Source organism: Pleurodeles waltl, chromosome 4_1 (assembly GCF_031143425.1).
Source record: "Pleurodeles waltl isolate 20211129_DDA chromosome 4_1, aPleWal1.hap1.20221129, whole genome shotgun sequence".
Lineage (NCBI taxonomy): Eukaryota > Metazoa > Chordata > Amphibia > Caudata > Salamandridae > Pleurodeles > Pleurodeles waltl.
In genome coordinates this window covers 489,700,860-489,717,169 of record NC_090442.1, presented here as the reverse complement: position 1 = coordinate 489,717,169, position 16,310 = coordinate 489,700,860, and the positions used below count along the sequence as shown (strand labels likewise).

Here is a 16,310-nt window from a genome sequence, read left to right as displayed (position 1 = left end):
CACTGACACCTTTTTGGTACAATAGTCTTTTATAAGATTGCAAAAATAAATAAATAAAGACATCATCTGGGATGCTGTAAGAAAAGCAGTAGTTTTAAGGGTTGTGAATGAGAAGAGAAAACAAACCTCATCCGGTTCCCACATTTGTACTTAAGACACGTTGGCAATTTATTGATGACTAAAAGACTTGTATCAGATCGGAAGCTTATGCGCTTGCTCACGAGATTTAGTTCGAAGTCAGTGTTAGTTGCCTCTGTTCTATAAAGGGAATCTATTGAGAAGGGACCTGAACTTCCTGAATAAGCCAATCAATTTATGGAAGGCTTTAAAAGAAAGCACATTTGCCCATATTAGGTGCTGAAAATGGTCTTTAAATCCCTCCTTATCTTCCTGGCTGCTGCGGCTTTACAATTACGGATAGTGGTTTAAGTTATTCGCCACGAACAGACTTGAATCAATGAAGAATGGCCGTGCAGTGGGGGATGATATCTGGAAACCCCTTTGCTATAAAAACTCGAGCATCGTCGTAAATTAAGAACTTAAGTTGATCTACGCATAGCTATTATTTACATCAAATGATATATAATTACACTTTGCTCATAAGTGGTTTATTTTGAAAGTAGTCCACACACACGTGTGAACTTTCTTGAGTAGTAGAGCTATCGGTGTGCAAGCATTGTATCTTTCTTCCGCCAGCCAACTAAACTCTGAGATCCATCCAGGTGTCCTTGTTTTCCTCTTGTACGGATGTGGTTGGTATGTGTTAGTTTGCTCAGATTCCAAGATCAAGCTCAATAGAGCCAAATCAGAAAAAAACTTGGTTTTGCCCTTCATAGTCATGCACCCATGGTGGCCAATGCCTTTTTTGTCATAGCCACAAAGATACCTTCATGTGCATGTTATTACATCAAACCTCTGAGGCTGTCTTCATTGGTAAAGCCTGGATTAGAAAGGTTTTTTATTTATCCATAGCCTATTTTAAGCCAGGAAGGAAAAACAGTAAAAAGGACCGTGTTGTGTTTGAAAATATTTATAGAGCATTCTAATACCAAGGAGGCCTGTTAACATCGAAATAAACAGATTTTTGTGTTGCCATAGAAGACTAAGTAACACGTTGGCAAAAAGAAAACCTTTTTGAATTCTTTCCAAACCTGAAGTAGACTGAAATGAATCTAAGAGTGAGTGATAAGGAGTTCCAAAGAGTAGGTGCCAATACTGGAAAGAAGTGGCTGCCCAGTCGATATTTATAAAATCTGGGGATTGAAAGAAAGAGTTGGTAAACTGACTGAAGGGGTTTAGATCTAATGAGTCGGTTGACAATGAACGCAGGAGAGGTTCCATAAAAAGAGGTTCCATAAAAAGACCCAAATGGACACGTATGTGGGAAATGCGGACCTGGACCGGCAGCCAAAAGGGACCTCAGGATAATAAGAGAGTGGCTAAGTTGGAGTGCCATGGAAACCAACCAGGCGGCTTGGTTTTCAATGGACTGTATTGTATGAACCAAAGAAGAATTGATGCCTATATAAGTACTGGTACATTAATCCAGTCTGGACCCAAAAAGAGACATGATAAGAATACATTGGGAACATAAATTTCCAACATTACAAACGTAGAACAAGAAAAAATTCAAGATATTTGGAATTCATTTTGAATCAGGCATCAATTTCGACATCGAGGCTCTTTACGCTTTAAGAATGATTGAGAAAGGGGCCGAACCCTGTATGCCAGATGGAAGACTAAGGTGGTTATCCATTGTGAAGATCTCAGTTTTATTGGTGTTCCATTTTAACTAATGATGAGCCATTCACAAACAGACCACAGCCAGACAACTTTGGAATAAGAATGTGTCAAAAGAATGAATATTCAATCTAAAATGAATTTTAGCGTTGGCAGTGTAACAGTAAAACTGAACGCTGGATTAATGAATTAAAGAGACAACAGGTCAAAGATTTACACTTAAGAGATAAGAAGAGAACGCTATCCTTGAGGCATGCTACAGATAATTTAATGTGCCAATGAAAGAAATGGCCAATATGTAGTCTTTGGATTATTTCAAAAGGAATGCATGGAAACACTCCCATATGGTACCACCAGCTAAACCTAATTTCAATGAAAAATATTAACCTTGCCAAAAGCCGATGAGAAATCCCAGCCAATCAAGGCATTGACACTGACAATATTATCAGCAGGAGGTAGATTTCTGCTCTGAAACTTTTTGTTTTTCTTTCACTTAAGTAGTTTATTAAATTGTTGCTGCAGCTTTCAGAAGGGCTTAGCATCAGGCTTTTTCTATCATTCTTGCAGTCACAGAAAAAACAAGTTTTTACAAAGATGAAAGTGTTGATGTTTCCTGCTAAATATGACAATGGGTATTTAAGGACTGATTTAGAGTTTGGCTGATGGATTATGCCATGACAGTGTGATAGATATCCTGTTCACCCTATTATATGTGCTTAATACCCCATGGCACTTGTAATAAGGCAAACAGGATATTCATCATGTCGTGACCATGGGCCAGATGTATCAAGCTCCCGGTTTGCATTTCTTAAATAGCGATTTTTAAGAAATCTCTAATCAAGAATTGCAAAATGGGATGTATGAAAATTGCGAGTCGGTAATAGCGATTTCTTAAAATTCGCAATCGCAATTTGCGAGTTGAAAATACCAAATCACAAAAAATAGCGAATTGGTATTTGCAAAACGCAAATTGCAAAAACGGCAACCTGGAACACCCTAATGACATCATAACCAGGAAGTGAGTCAGTTCATGCTGTTTCCAGAAGCCCCACCCACAGGAGCAGGCAGAGAGACCCAGCCAAGCACCAGGGAGGCAGTCTTGAGAGCCAACCAGGATCAAACAGGATTATGGCTACTTATGGGAATGTGAAGGAGAAAGGAAGGAGGAAAAACAAATTCAGTGAGCAGGAATTGGAGGTGCTCACCGAGGAGGTCGTCAGGAACCACAACAAACTATTTGGAAAACACTCACTACAGGTACCTGAAAGTGAGAAGAGAAATCTGTGGTCATACATCCAGACCAAAATACGCATGGTGAGTGTAGCACAGTGCTCCGTCGAGGAGATACGCAAGTGATGGTACAACTTGCGTTCACATGCCAAAGAGAGGGTAGTAAGCAGGCTGAAGGAGGCAAGGAGCACCGAAGGAGGACCACCCAGCCAGACACCGTCTACACCAATGGAAGACATGGTGGAGTGCACACTGCTTCCTGTGTGGTGTCACTGACATTGACATCTCAGGCACACCCAGCACCAGCAAAGGTAAGGGCAGTAATGAGGTGCTTCCCCACATACATATATGCATGTACAAATGGACCTTAGAAAATATCTATAGCACTATGCAGTGTGATAAGTAGTCCATGTCACATCTTACATATAACACAACAATGCCTTATGGGAGTGGTAGTCCACACCCCTAAAGTGCAACTATGACATAAATGGCAAGATAATGTAAAACCAAACACATACACAACACAAAAGACTCTCAGTGATACTATGCCAGGGTAAATTTAATCCTATTACGAAACTGTGTGAGTACATATCCAATAATGACATTCTGCACATTGTAGTTTCGGATGTTCTGGGCCCTGATACTGCAGAAGGTAGAAATGTGGGGGATAGCGAAAGTCAGCCACAGTCCGACTCAAACACCAGTGAATCCTTCATACAAGCACCAACTAGACGCAGGGCAACAGTGCTACCCTTCCCTGAGTATAACTTGGACTCTGATGAAATGCCAGATGAAGTATCCACAGCACCCTCAGAGGCTAGAAGCACTGACAGACAGCAGTTCCTGCCCCAGCATCAGCCCACTCCCCTCAGGAGGTGCGTGGAGAAGGCAGACAGTGCACAGAGGAAGGCGAGGACCCAATACTGTTTGGTGACTTTGAGGCTTCCATGCTGGAAGTGCAGCATCTGCAATGTAAACACATGGGGTCAATGCACAGGCAGATGGTGTCAATCGATCATAACATGGGAGCAATGCACAGACAGTTTGAGTCTCACAATGACAACATGGGATCAATGCACATGAAGTTGGAGTCTCTAAATAAAAACATGGGATCAATGCACAACCAGTTGGAATCTCTCAATGAAAACATGTGCAAGCTGGATGAGGGACAGCAAACAGCAGCAGAACACGCAAAGGAGATGACAAATGCCATTAGGGAACTCTGCGCTGTGATGCAGCAGGAGCATGTCAGCCACCGTATGTGCCATCACCAATTGATGGGCAGGTTGGATGGGTTCTGCAGATCTGTCAATCAGCTCACTACCACAATTGCTTTGGTATCACTACGTGCTGTGGGCATGCAAGTGGAGATGGTACATTGCAGTCGGGATGTTGCAAAAGGATTGGTGCAAATCACCAATGTTTTGGGGACAATGCAGACGGAGTGCTACAAACAGCGAACTAGGTGGTGGGTGTTGGAAATGGCCTTTCTGCAGAGTCACCCCCAAACCTTTTGCCTTCCTCCATCTCTTTTTCTGACCTAATTTCTGCTGGTTTTAGGACTCCGCGCACTTTACCACTGCTAATCAGTGCTAAAGTGCATATGCTCTAGCCTTCAAACATGGTGACATTGACTTATACCCAATTGGCGTATTTAATTTACTTGTAAGTCCCTAGTCAAGTGCACTACATGTGCCCAGGGCCTGTAAATTAAATGCTACTAGTGGGCTGCAGCACTGGTTGTGCCATCCACATAAGCAGCCCCCTAACCATGTCTCAGGCCTGCCTCTGCAGTGCCTGTGTGAGCAGTTTCACTGTCACTTCGACTTGGCATTTAAAAGTACTTGCCAAGCCTTAAACTCCCCTTTTTCTACATATACATCACCTCTAAGGTAAGCCCATAGAGCAGGGTGCTATGTAGGTAAAAGGAAGGACATTAACATGTGTGTTCTATATGTCCTGTTAGTGTAAAACTCCTAAATTCGTTGTGGGGCCTGCTCCTTTCATAGGATAGCCTTAGGGGTACCCTTAAATGCTGTTTGAGTGGTAGATCCTGATCTGAAAGGAGTAGCCAGGTCATATTTAGTATGGCCAGAATGGTGATACAAAATCCTGCTTAATGGTGAAGCTGGATTTCATATTACTATTTTAGAAATGCTACTTTTAGAAAGTGAGCATTTCTCTACACCTAAATCCTTCTGTGCCTTCCAATCCACGTCTGGCTAAATTTAGTTGACAGCTCGTTTGTGCATTCACCCAGACAACCCCAAACACAGAATGCCAGTCGCACTTGCATACATCTGTATAATGAATGGGTCTTCCTGGGCTGGGAGGGTGAGGGCCTGACACTTACATGCCAAAGAACAGTAGCCTGCCCTCACACAAAGGACTGCAACACCTCCTACTGGGACCCTGACAGACAGGATGGAACTGAAAGGGGACCTTGTGCACTTCTATACCACTCTTTGAAGTTTCCCCCACTTTAAAGGCACATTTGGGTATTTAAGCAGGGTCTCTGACCCTACCAATGTAGACACTTCTGAACAAGACACTTCCTGGAGAAGAACCTGAAGCAGAACCTGCAACCTGGGAAGAAGAACTACCTGGCTGCCCAAATGACTCACCTGACTGCTTTTCTAAGAAGGACTGCTGCCTTGCTGCTCTCTGGCTGTGCTGAGAAGTGATCACCAAGGGCTAGGATAGAGCTTGCTTCCTGTTCCCTGAAGTCTCAGGACCAAAAAGACTTCATTCCTGCAAGAAGAACTCCCTGTGCGGCGGAAATCGATGCACAGCCTGCAGAAAACGATGCACAGCCTGCATTACGGTGAGAAAATCACCACATGGTGAACTGGTACGACGCAGCCCGACTTCGCAAGGAGAAGATTGACGCAGCACCAGTGTAGCGACCGGAAATTTGACGCACGGCCCACTGGATCGACGCAAAGCCAATCTGGAACGACGCAGCCTGACTTCCAGAGAGGAATCGACGCAGCGCCTGCTGTGCGGTAGAAGTTTCCATGCAACGCCCACAGGATCAACGCAGCCCATGTGACTTCGTCCTGCAGCGCCGGATTTCCGCGCATTGTCCCCGGGGCATCTGAAAACCCCGCAACCCGAAGAGGATCCAAGTCCGAGCACCGGAAATCAACGCAAAGCCTTCCCTGTGTGAAAAATAAAATACGCATCGCAGTTTGCGGCCCGAGAAATCAACGCACACCTCCCTATTTTCCACGCATCTCCTCCTCTGCAGCTCCTTGCGGAGATTTCAAACCCAAACCAGATACTTCGTGCTTGCAAGAGACATTTGTTGCTTTTAAGAGATTAAAGACACTTCATATCATTTTTAAGTGATATTTCAAAATATACTAATTCATCTTAATCGTTTTGGCCTGCATCTTACCAGATAAATATTAGATATTTTTCTAAACACTGTGGTGTGTTTTTGTGGTGTTCTACTGTGTTATTGCGTGATTTATTTATTACAAGTCCCTGCCTTTCCTGCCCTGATCCCAGACACACTACAGTGCTTTGTGTAAGGTCAGGCACAGCCCTATTCAGGTGCAACTGTCAGCTCCTCCCACCACTCTAGCCTAGGAAGACCCATCAGGATATGCAGGGCACACCTCATCTCCCTTTGTGTGACTGTCTTGAGTATATTCACATATAGCCCAACAGTCATCTTGATCCAGATGTGTATTTCACGGACAGGCAGAGGCACAAAATGGTTAAGCAGGAAAATTCCCACTTTCTAAAAGTGGCATTTTCAATGTAAAAACCAACTTCACCAAAAGATGTATTTTTAAATTTTGAGTTCAGAGACTCAATATCTCCATCTGGTCCCAATAGGACATGACACTTAGAAGATATTTCAAAACAGTCCAAATGTTACCCAGTGGGAGAGAGAGGTCTTGCAACAGTGAAAAATGATATCAGCAGTATTTGACTATCAGGACATGTAAAACACGCCTTTAAAATACACTGCACCATGCCCATGGATCTGCATTGGGCCTACCTTAGGGTTTACTGGCACGAAGTAAAAGGGGAGGTTTGGGCCTGCAAGTGGGTGTCCTTGCCAGGTCGAAATTGCAATTTAAAACTACCCACACAGACACTGCAGTGGCAGGTCTGATACATGTTATAGGGCTACTCATGTGAGTGGCACAATCAGCGCTGCAGACCCACTAGTAGCATTTGATTTGCAGGCCCTGGACACACATGGTGCATTATTCTAGGTACTTACTAGTAAATCAAATATGCCAATCATGGATAAGCCAATCACCAATACAATTTAGACAGGGAGCACTTGCACTTTAGCACTGGGCAGTAGTGGCAAAGTGCCTAGAGGCCTAAAGCCAACAAAACAGGTCAGAAAAAATAGGAGGAAGAATACATAAATCTCACAAAAATTAAGGGCCAGATGTATCAAGGTTTTTTGCATTCGCAAATGTATGAAAGACATTCAGAACGCAATTTTAAGGAATAGCTAATATACCGATTCCTTAAAATTGCGACCCTGTTTAGAGAGTCGCAAGTTGCAAATTGCGACTCTCTAAATAAGAAATCGCAAATAAGGATTCCTTATTTGCAAATCCTTAGCACATGTATGAAGCAATTCCTAAATGCGAATTGGGCATTTAGGAATCGCTATTTACCACCAAGTTGAACTTGGTGGTAACCATGTGCAAATTTAAAAAATGCATTTAAAATGCATTTTTAAAATTTACATGTAAAGCACACATGCCCTTTTGGCATGTGTGCACCTTACATGGTGAAAAAAATAATTTTGGGGTGCAGCAGAGGGGGCCTTAGGCCCCCAGCACCCTGGGGTTTGGCATTTCCAAAATTACGATTTCTAGTTAAGAAATCGCAATTTTGGAAATGCAAAAAATGTGCAGATATGGGCCAACAGGCCCATAGGTGCGAATGGGGCCGGTATCGCAATTTGCGATTCGGTAATAGCATTTGCGATTTTTAAGAAATCGCTATTACCGATTCACAAATGTGATAGATGGCATTTTGCGAGTCTGAAATAGCGATTTCTGAAAAATCGCAAATTCCGAATCGCAAAAGGCCTTCATGATACATCTGTCCCCAAATCTGCACAGTAAAAATGAAGGTCAAATAGTAAAAAAAAATACACATTCAAAATACACAATAACAATCAATTCCAATCAAATAAAGAAAAACAGAGTCCCGGTATATAAATGTGCATTGTGCACATGTTATGATGTTCATTACCATTATTGCACAATCTTTCAAAAAAATTGTAAGTAAGGTGAGGTTATTAGTTGCAAATGGTGTGAGTCCTTCATGAGTAATAAGTTTGCAAGCTTCCCTTTACTGAGAACAAAGTACTCCATTGTAGCACTTGACTCTGATGGTGTTGAACCAGAGCAGTCCAGTCAGCCCAGATGTTGCTGGCTAGTCTCTCAGGTCATTGATATGCAACAAACTCTCAATGAATCAAAGTCCACTCAGCACATTTTCCAGGTGCTCCCATGGCTCTGGCTTCCACTGGAGTGAGGAGTACAGTGGTATTCCATGATCAGTTTCGGTCCCGGGGAGAGTTTCCTTTGCATTGGTCCCTGGGGAATGGGCTGACATTTACTCCAGGGAGGTGGCTCATCAATGTCCCTGTCTCATTACAAGAATAAAAAAAAAGAATAATTGAGTTTGTGTCCCTCATGGGGGCTTGGACTAACCCAGGAGCATTTTTACAAAATCTACCAGCGTGCTATGCGCTCCATTTCTCAACAGCTACCCTCTGGAGCTCAAGCATCACAGGCCCTTTTCTCTCACCCTGTTGGGTTGATTCTTGTAATTTTCGTGTTGTTTTGGAGACCAGCCCTAGTCCCCAGGAGCAGTTACTTCAGGAATCTTGGCCTCTAAATGGTACTTTAGCTGTGGAGTCTGCTTTCCTGCTTCTACTGCTGGGTCTGTCCTTTTTCTGGGATCCTGGACTTTGCTTGTGTCAACAGCAGAGACGGTTCCTCCCTTCTCATAGAGGTCATCCATCTACAGGACCAGTCAACAAAAGTTCCAGAGGACCCCTCCAGGGTCCCATCAAGCAAGTCAATCCCTCGACTTTTCCTGAGAGGGACTAAGGGGGGCAGTACCACTTGACCTGTGGAAACACTCACAGTCCCTGTGTTCCAATGTGAGTCAAAGTCCTTAGGTCCATCTTTGAAGTGGAGTCAAATGGCTTCTCCTTTCAGCTAGGTGTTGCTCCAGCATCATTGTTCCTAGGCCCAATAAATTCTCATCTGTCTCTTGCTTCTGAGAGGTTGGAAAGTTCTGCAAGATAATCCTGGGGTGCCGCATCATCACTCTACCCCTGCCCCAACCTTCCTACACAGCATTCTGGGACATTTAAACATGGTTGCTAGAACTGGTCTAGGGAAAGAACGTTCTGGAGTGCTTCAGCCCCACCCCCAACTGACACAGCTGCCTGATCCTTTCCCAATTCAAAGAGAAGCCCCTCCTGTGTTTGTCAGATGACTAGCCTTCCTCCTTTATTTCTGTGGATTTAAACCTGTCCAGGCCGAATGCAGCATGAAGAGTTACTTATTACATGCAAATTTCCCCCCTGCCTTTCTTTCCCATGAAAGTTACCTAACTCTGGCAAATAACTCTATAGTGTGAGAGACCTTTGAGCTTTCTGCTGGCTGGCACAGTAATTAACATGGCCCAGTAGAGAGGACAAATGCCTGGCAATTCCATAAGGCCTATAAGGAGTGTCAGTCATCACAAATGTGACTATTACTCTGCACTCAAGGTACATTTTTACCCTGAGAGTGACCCTGACCTGTATTTCTAAGTCTAAATAGGGTGAAATCTGTGCCACTGTGTTAGAAATTGGGTTTCTGGTTGGCTAGGGTATGCATCTCAGCCAGGCAGAACCCACCCACTCTAGTCAGGGCAAGGGAGTTACACGTCCAAGATAACCCCTGCTCACCCCCTTGGTAGCTTGGCACGAGCAGTCAGGCTTAACCTGGAGGCAATGTGTTAAGCGTTTGCACAACACACACAACACATGTGACACAATATCCCCACCACAAAGGAAACACAACACCAGATTATATGAAAATATACTGTATTGTACACGAGGCAATTATCAGACCAAACATCACATATCAGTACTATCCTGCTACCTTACCAGTTGTCAGAACGTTACACATTAGTTACTCTGCAACCTAGCAGTAGTCACACATAACACACAGGTTACTCAGTATTCTGCAACATAAGCAGTAGTCAGGAAAACACGTTATTACATTACAGCACTTGTCATAAGAATATCATAAAATGCCCATAGTGGGAACATTAGAAAACATGTGGCAAGTTAGAAAAACATATTAGCAAGCATGTCCATAAAAGGAACATTTGCATACACATATGTAAAAACATCAAAGGCAGGAAGGTAATATATGAATCAAACAAAAGTCTGTAGAAAGAACTTTGGATTGCAACTATATTGGTCCTTTAAACAGTACCTGGTTGGATGAAGGCACCTCCAGTGCCTAGAAGGCGAACAATGGGGCCCCCGGTGCTCCTATGCGCAAAACGGGGGCCTCCCTTGTACTCTGGGGTCAGAGGAGGGCGACATGCACCTCCTCTCTTTTATAGACAGGCCCCTCCAGGGACCGTGATTACTGGGTGCCCCCCAGGGCCTCAACCAGCCCTCACGGGGGGCCAAAGCCAGCAAAAACAACTTAGGGCAGGAGGGGGGCACCACGCACCCCCTCTGGTTTAATGACAGGCCCCTCCCGGGACCCGTGCTCTGGGGGCCCTCCCGGGCCTTCACTGGCCCTTCCACCAAGTAGGGGAGGGCCCACAATAATGCCCGTTTTACCTAACAGCAGAAAAGGAGCGTCCTGCTCCTAACGCAGAGGCCAGGGGGAAGTGGGCACTCCTCGTGCCTTCCCCTGGTCCTGCCGTGAAGCCACAAGAAGATCAAACCCCTCCTGGGGCCCGAGCAGACACTCGCCTGCACCCGATGTGGTGCGCGAGTGTTCTTCCAGCTTCCCGGGCCGCTGCGGTGATCTTATTTAAAGGGGCACAATGCAGCAAGGAGCCTATGAGCTCCCAAGGCTCCATAAGCGTGCTGCAATCAGCGCTATGGCAGCCGCAACCACGGAGAAGCACCCCTCGTGAAGAAATGGATGCAGGGGTCAGGGGCCACAGCACCCTGCCCCTGGGGAGCAGAATCTTAAGACAGGGTCCTCAGGTGGAGGGCCCAGCTACAGGCCAGCACAAGGGAAAGGCAGCAAGTGGCAAGTCCTTCACAGTGACCAGGCAGGTCACAGGTCAGCACAGCAGCACCAGTCCATGGCGGTTCCTGGTGAGTCCTTTCAGCCTTTGGTGTCCAGTTCCAAGATGATTCCAAGAGTTTCCAAATTGTGGTGAAAATTCCCCTGTACTTATAGTCAGTTCTTACAGTGTTTTACAATGGTAGGGAGAGGAGGTTCCAGCCAGTTACAACTGGTTCTGGGAGTGCCCCCTCTCTCCTTTCAGCACAGGCTCCAAACAACAGTGGGGGGTTAACGACCCTATTGTGTGAGGCCAGGGCACAGTCTTTACAAATGCAGGTGTGCCCCACCTCTTCCTTCTCTCAGCCCAGGAAGACTGTCCAGTATGCAGATGCACCTCTGTGACACCTTCACCCTCCCTGTGTACAGGCTGTCTGAAAAGTATGCACAAAGCCCCAACTGTCACTCTGCCCAGACGTGGATTGGAGTCAAGCTGCAAACACCAGAGTCATAAGGACAGATAAATGCGCACTTTCTAGAAGTGGCATTTCTGTGATAGTAATAAAAAATACACCCACACCAGTAAGCAGCATTTATTATCACCATCACAACCATACCAAACACGCCTACGCTACCCCTCATAAATCAGACAATACCCCTTACACATAAGGCAGGGCATTTCTAATGCAATCCTATGAGAAAGCAGCACTCACAGCAGTGAGACACCAGTTAGGCTGTTTGTTAATACCAGGACAGGCCACGCAACTTGGCACATGTCCTGCCTTTCTACATACATGGCACCCTGCCCATAGGGCTAGCTAGGGCGTACCTTAGGGGTGACTTACATGTAGTAAAAGGGGAGTTCTGGGCCTGGCAAGTAAGTTTAGATGCCAGGTCCCTGTGGCAGAAAACTGCGCACACAGGCCCTGCGCTAGCAGGCCTGAGACAGGTTTGAAAGTCTACTTCAGTGGGTGGCGCAAGCAGCGCTGCAGGCCCACTAGTAGTATTTAATTTACAGGCCCTGGGTATAGAGATACCACTGTACAAGGGACTTATAGGTAAATTAAATATGCCAATTAGGTATAAGCCAATCATACCAACTTTAGATGGGAGAGCATCTGCACTTTAGCACTGGTCAGCAGTGATAAAGTGCTCAGAGTCCTAGAGCCAACAACGAGAGGTCAGAAAAACCAGGAGGAAGGAGGCAAAAAGACTGGGGATGACCCTGCGTAAGGCAAAAAGTCCAACACACTGCATAATATGTAAATCAGTAAAGCACACATACTTTTCAGTGGTCCTTACAAATACACAATGAATGAATACTCACTCCTATTAAAAGGCCTAAAGCATAGCACCACCAATCACTGGAGTATCTTTTCCAGATACCGCATATTACTTTGTGCTAGACGGTAGGCTAGCATGCTCACCCCCAAAAGTGTGAAAAAGTCTGTCTTCTTGTGTTCATGTGTAACCAACCCAGAGCCTCTTACCCTAGGTGTGCAGCAGCTGCACTTTCTTAAAAGACGGACGCTGACAAATAGCATCCCCAATCCCATTTCCTCAGAATATATCTTGAGTGAGACTCAGTGACACTCACATTAAAAGTTCAAAAACAGGCAGTCAAAAATCGAAACATCCAGCGTGATTAAATGTGTAGAGCCCATTTCCTACAATAAAGTTGATGAATATATTCAGATATAAAACAATTATTGAAATCACTGCAAATGTGGGAGCCTGTGTTTTTTTTCTTTGCGTCTTGTGTGTTCTATGGGTTCTGGGAAAGAATGCCTGGAATTACATAAGTCTGCTCATTATCAGGTGCCATTGTAAAGGAGGCGATGTCTCAAGGATGGGCCTGATTTTGAGGCTGCACATTTGGAGAGATCATCCATTTGGCACATTGTGCTTCAAGTGTTTGAAGTGATAACGCGTCCAGCCCTTATAAATTATCTGTACCTGGACACGTTGGAGGTCGGTGAATCTTTTAACCAAGTCGGGCTCTCCTCATCCTAGAATAGTCGGGTCACTCAGATCAATAATCGATAACTATTGCAATCGGTAATCAATACTCAATTAATAGATCAATATAGCACATCAGAAACCAATAACAGTTGGTATTTCGGCACACCATGACCTTTCAGTCATGAATAATCACACCAGTTTATTAAAAGTTCGTGAATTTATTTCTCTATATTAACAAAGCTAACACGATGTATATAAGTCTCAAAACCAAATGATATATGTAGATGAACATTGCTAGCTGTCCATAACGGCGGAAGAAACGCAATCTACGCAGAATCTGAATAATGATACACTCAGTTATGGCAATGCAAATCACTAATATGACTAACTGTATTTGACTAATTTCATACATTGGTCAGCATAACAAGATTTCAAATTAACATGGTGCATCGAATGAATACCTCAACTAGCCTCTAATTAGCATTGGCATGTGGGACTTCATGCAAAACGAATTTAGTCGACACAAATTTGGAAACTTCTAACTTGGGCCCTATCAAAATAGCAGTTGGTACCTAAAAGGAAAAACACAATGCATAATACATTTATCCTTTCATATTTACCAAATACAAACAGCATTCAAGAAAAGACTTCGTCCCTCAGGTACCGGTTCGATCAGCATGGGGCAGGTTTCAAAGGGGCAAAGTTAAGGGCAAGCTTCCTTGCAGCGGCAAGGAAAATGGGGCAAAGTTACTTCATGGGCAAGACGGGGCAAATCAAAGTTAAAGTCTCTAGGGTGAGAATTCTTAAAGTCTCTTTCTCTCAGATAGAGAAAAGGGCATCAGGGTGTCGTCCAAAATGGAGTCTGGCACCTGGCTTCAAATTGGCATCAAGGAAAATGGCTGACTTCTCTTTGTCCAGTGGGTTTAAGTAAGAAACATTCCAAATTCTGCAGGGTCTTCCATTGGAGGGTTCATAGGTTGGCTTCAAATTGTCCAATGAAAATTGTCTTTTACTAGCGCTCATTTATGCATACACTGTCCTTGGAGCCTTGGAACACAAGTTGTAACATGGTTTGCCAATTATTTTACTATCTGTACCTTCATTGTCCGCACCTGCAGACTGACCTTGTATCAAAGGGGAGGAAACCGGCCTGGTACGAAACCTTGGAGATAAGTCTATTAGTCATCTCTGCTGGAAAAAATACAACTTCAAGCAAGAATATATGTTTCATTAGTTCAAGGAAAAAGCCACGCAGTTAGAATTTGAGGCCAGGCAACTAGGCCAAAGCCTCTACTAAATTTAAGCTAAGCGAAACAGTTTCAACTAAGAAATCATGGCATACATTTGCAATTATGACGGATTACTACAATTTTCAATACTCCATGATTAATAAAGCTCGTTTACAATGATGGCGAACTACCCCAAGGGCACAATTTCCCTCGTACATTATTTTCTTTACTAAAATCACACTACATTATATGCTTTTGATTACATGATATGTATGAATATATGTTGGACCCTCTTTTTCTGCGTCATCAGAAGTTATCATTAACCTTTGTAAGACAGGTAGAACTTCTGCTGCATTCTCTACATCATACTGTACATTTTCTCTGTCACAACATCTCTGTGGATCCTGAAGTGTGGAAGTACACCAAAAGATTAATTTGCTTTTTATGAAGAGCACTATGACTGAACGAGTTTAAACATTCTTAAAAAATGTCTCACATGCTAACAATTTCATGCAATATTAAACCTTACTTCAGGGTGGTGAAACATCTATGAAATGTCCCCTGCATTAAGCTTGATGATATCCAGGCTTATATAATATAGCTTTGTTGGAAATTGGGTTACTGGGTTAGCAGGGTAAGATCTCTGTCATGGTGAAACACAAATAAAAAACACAGATTAACTGGTGGTTAACCTCTGCCACCTTAGCACAAAGCAGTCAGGTTTAACTTAGAGGCAATGGTTAAAGTATTTATGAAGCTTTTTAAACAGTAATGAAGTGAAAACACAACACAAGAAAAATCCTGCACCAATTAAGAACAATGTAATATAGAATTTGTCAGCAAAACTACAAAAATTCAATCAGTTGAAATTGAGATATACAGTTTTAAACATTTCAAGGTTGTAAAATGCCGAAACACACAAAGCACCATTCATGATTATCTGGTCATACGAGATGGGGTGAAAGTCACAAGTTCAGGATGACCGTGATGTAGCGTGGACTAGAGACAAGGACCAGCTTAGTCCTGTTGAAAAAGTTACCTTCAAAGTCCAGCATGAAGAAGTCTATTCGAATTGAAAGTGGCTATGGGGAGCAAGGAGAGCCTTCCAGATGGTCAACAATGTAGTGTGAAGAGCAGTCCAGTCATAGTGGATGTTTGTCGCTGTAGCCTGAAGATCCTATCTGGTGTCGCATGCAGTCATGCTGGAGCATCACACTGGTGGTCAACAGGAGCTGTCGATGCTGTAGCACAAAGAGCTGATCTTGCGCTGCTGGTGTTGTTGGTAGTTGCTGTGAATGAAGAATTGAGTTTGCTGGAACTTCACATTGGCAAGAAGTGGGCTGCAAGATCTTGGCATGAACAGGCCCATTCATGAAGAACCCAAAACTTTAAGAGAACTCAATTGAGTCCACATTCATCATCAAGAATCTTAGGGGTCAGACTTAGGAGTCAGAAACTCACTCCAGCAGAGGTCAGCAGGGCTCAGGCAAAACTAATTGCAGGATAAGTAGCAGGTCGAGGCAGCAGGTCAGCTGGGCAGTTGCAGGGAGTCTCTGGAGCTTGTTATAAATCAGTAGTTCGAAATAGGAGTTCAGCTGGCTGACCCTTGAAGTCATTTCAGCTTGGCATATAGGGTGCAGGTCCAATCTTCTTTCTAAGCAACCAGGCCAGCAGGGTAGCAGGGCAGCAGGGTGGTAGTCCTTCTGGTAGCAAAGCAGCATGGCAGCCCTTCTTCTGTAGCATCCCCAGGTCTGGGAATGTACTGAAGAGTTGGGTCTGAGAGTCCAGTATTTATATTTGGTGGCCACTTTGACAAAGAAGAAGGTTCTGGAGGTTTCTCTTTTCTTTGAACTCCTTGAAGTTTCAGGCACAGCCTATTGAGTTGCAAGTGCGACTGTGCCCT

General features: G+C 44.0%; 1 protein-coding gene across 3 annotated transcripts in view; it reads left to right on the top strand.

Annotated features, from left to right (window-relative positions):
* SYT1 (synaptotagmin 1) overlaps window positions 1–16,310 on the top strand; it is a 3,823,670-nt gene that overhangs the window by 408,105 nt on the left and 3,399,255 nt on the right. The gene's annotated exons all lie outside the window — the stretch shown is intronic.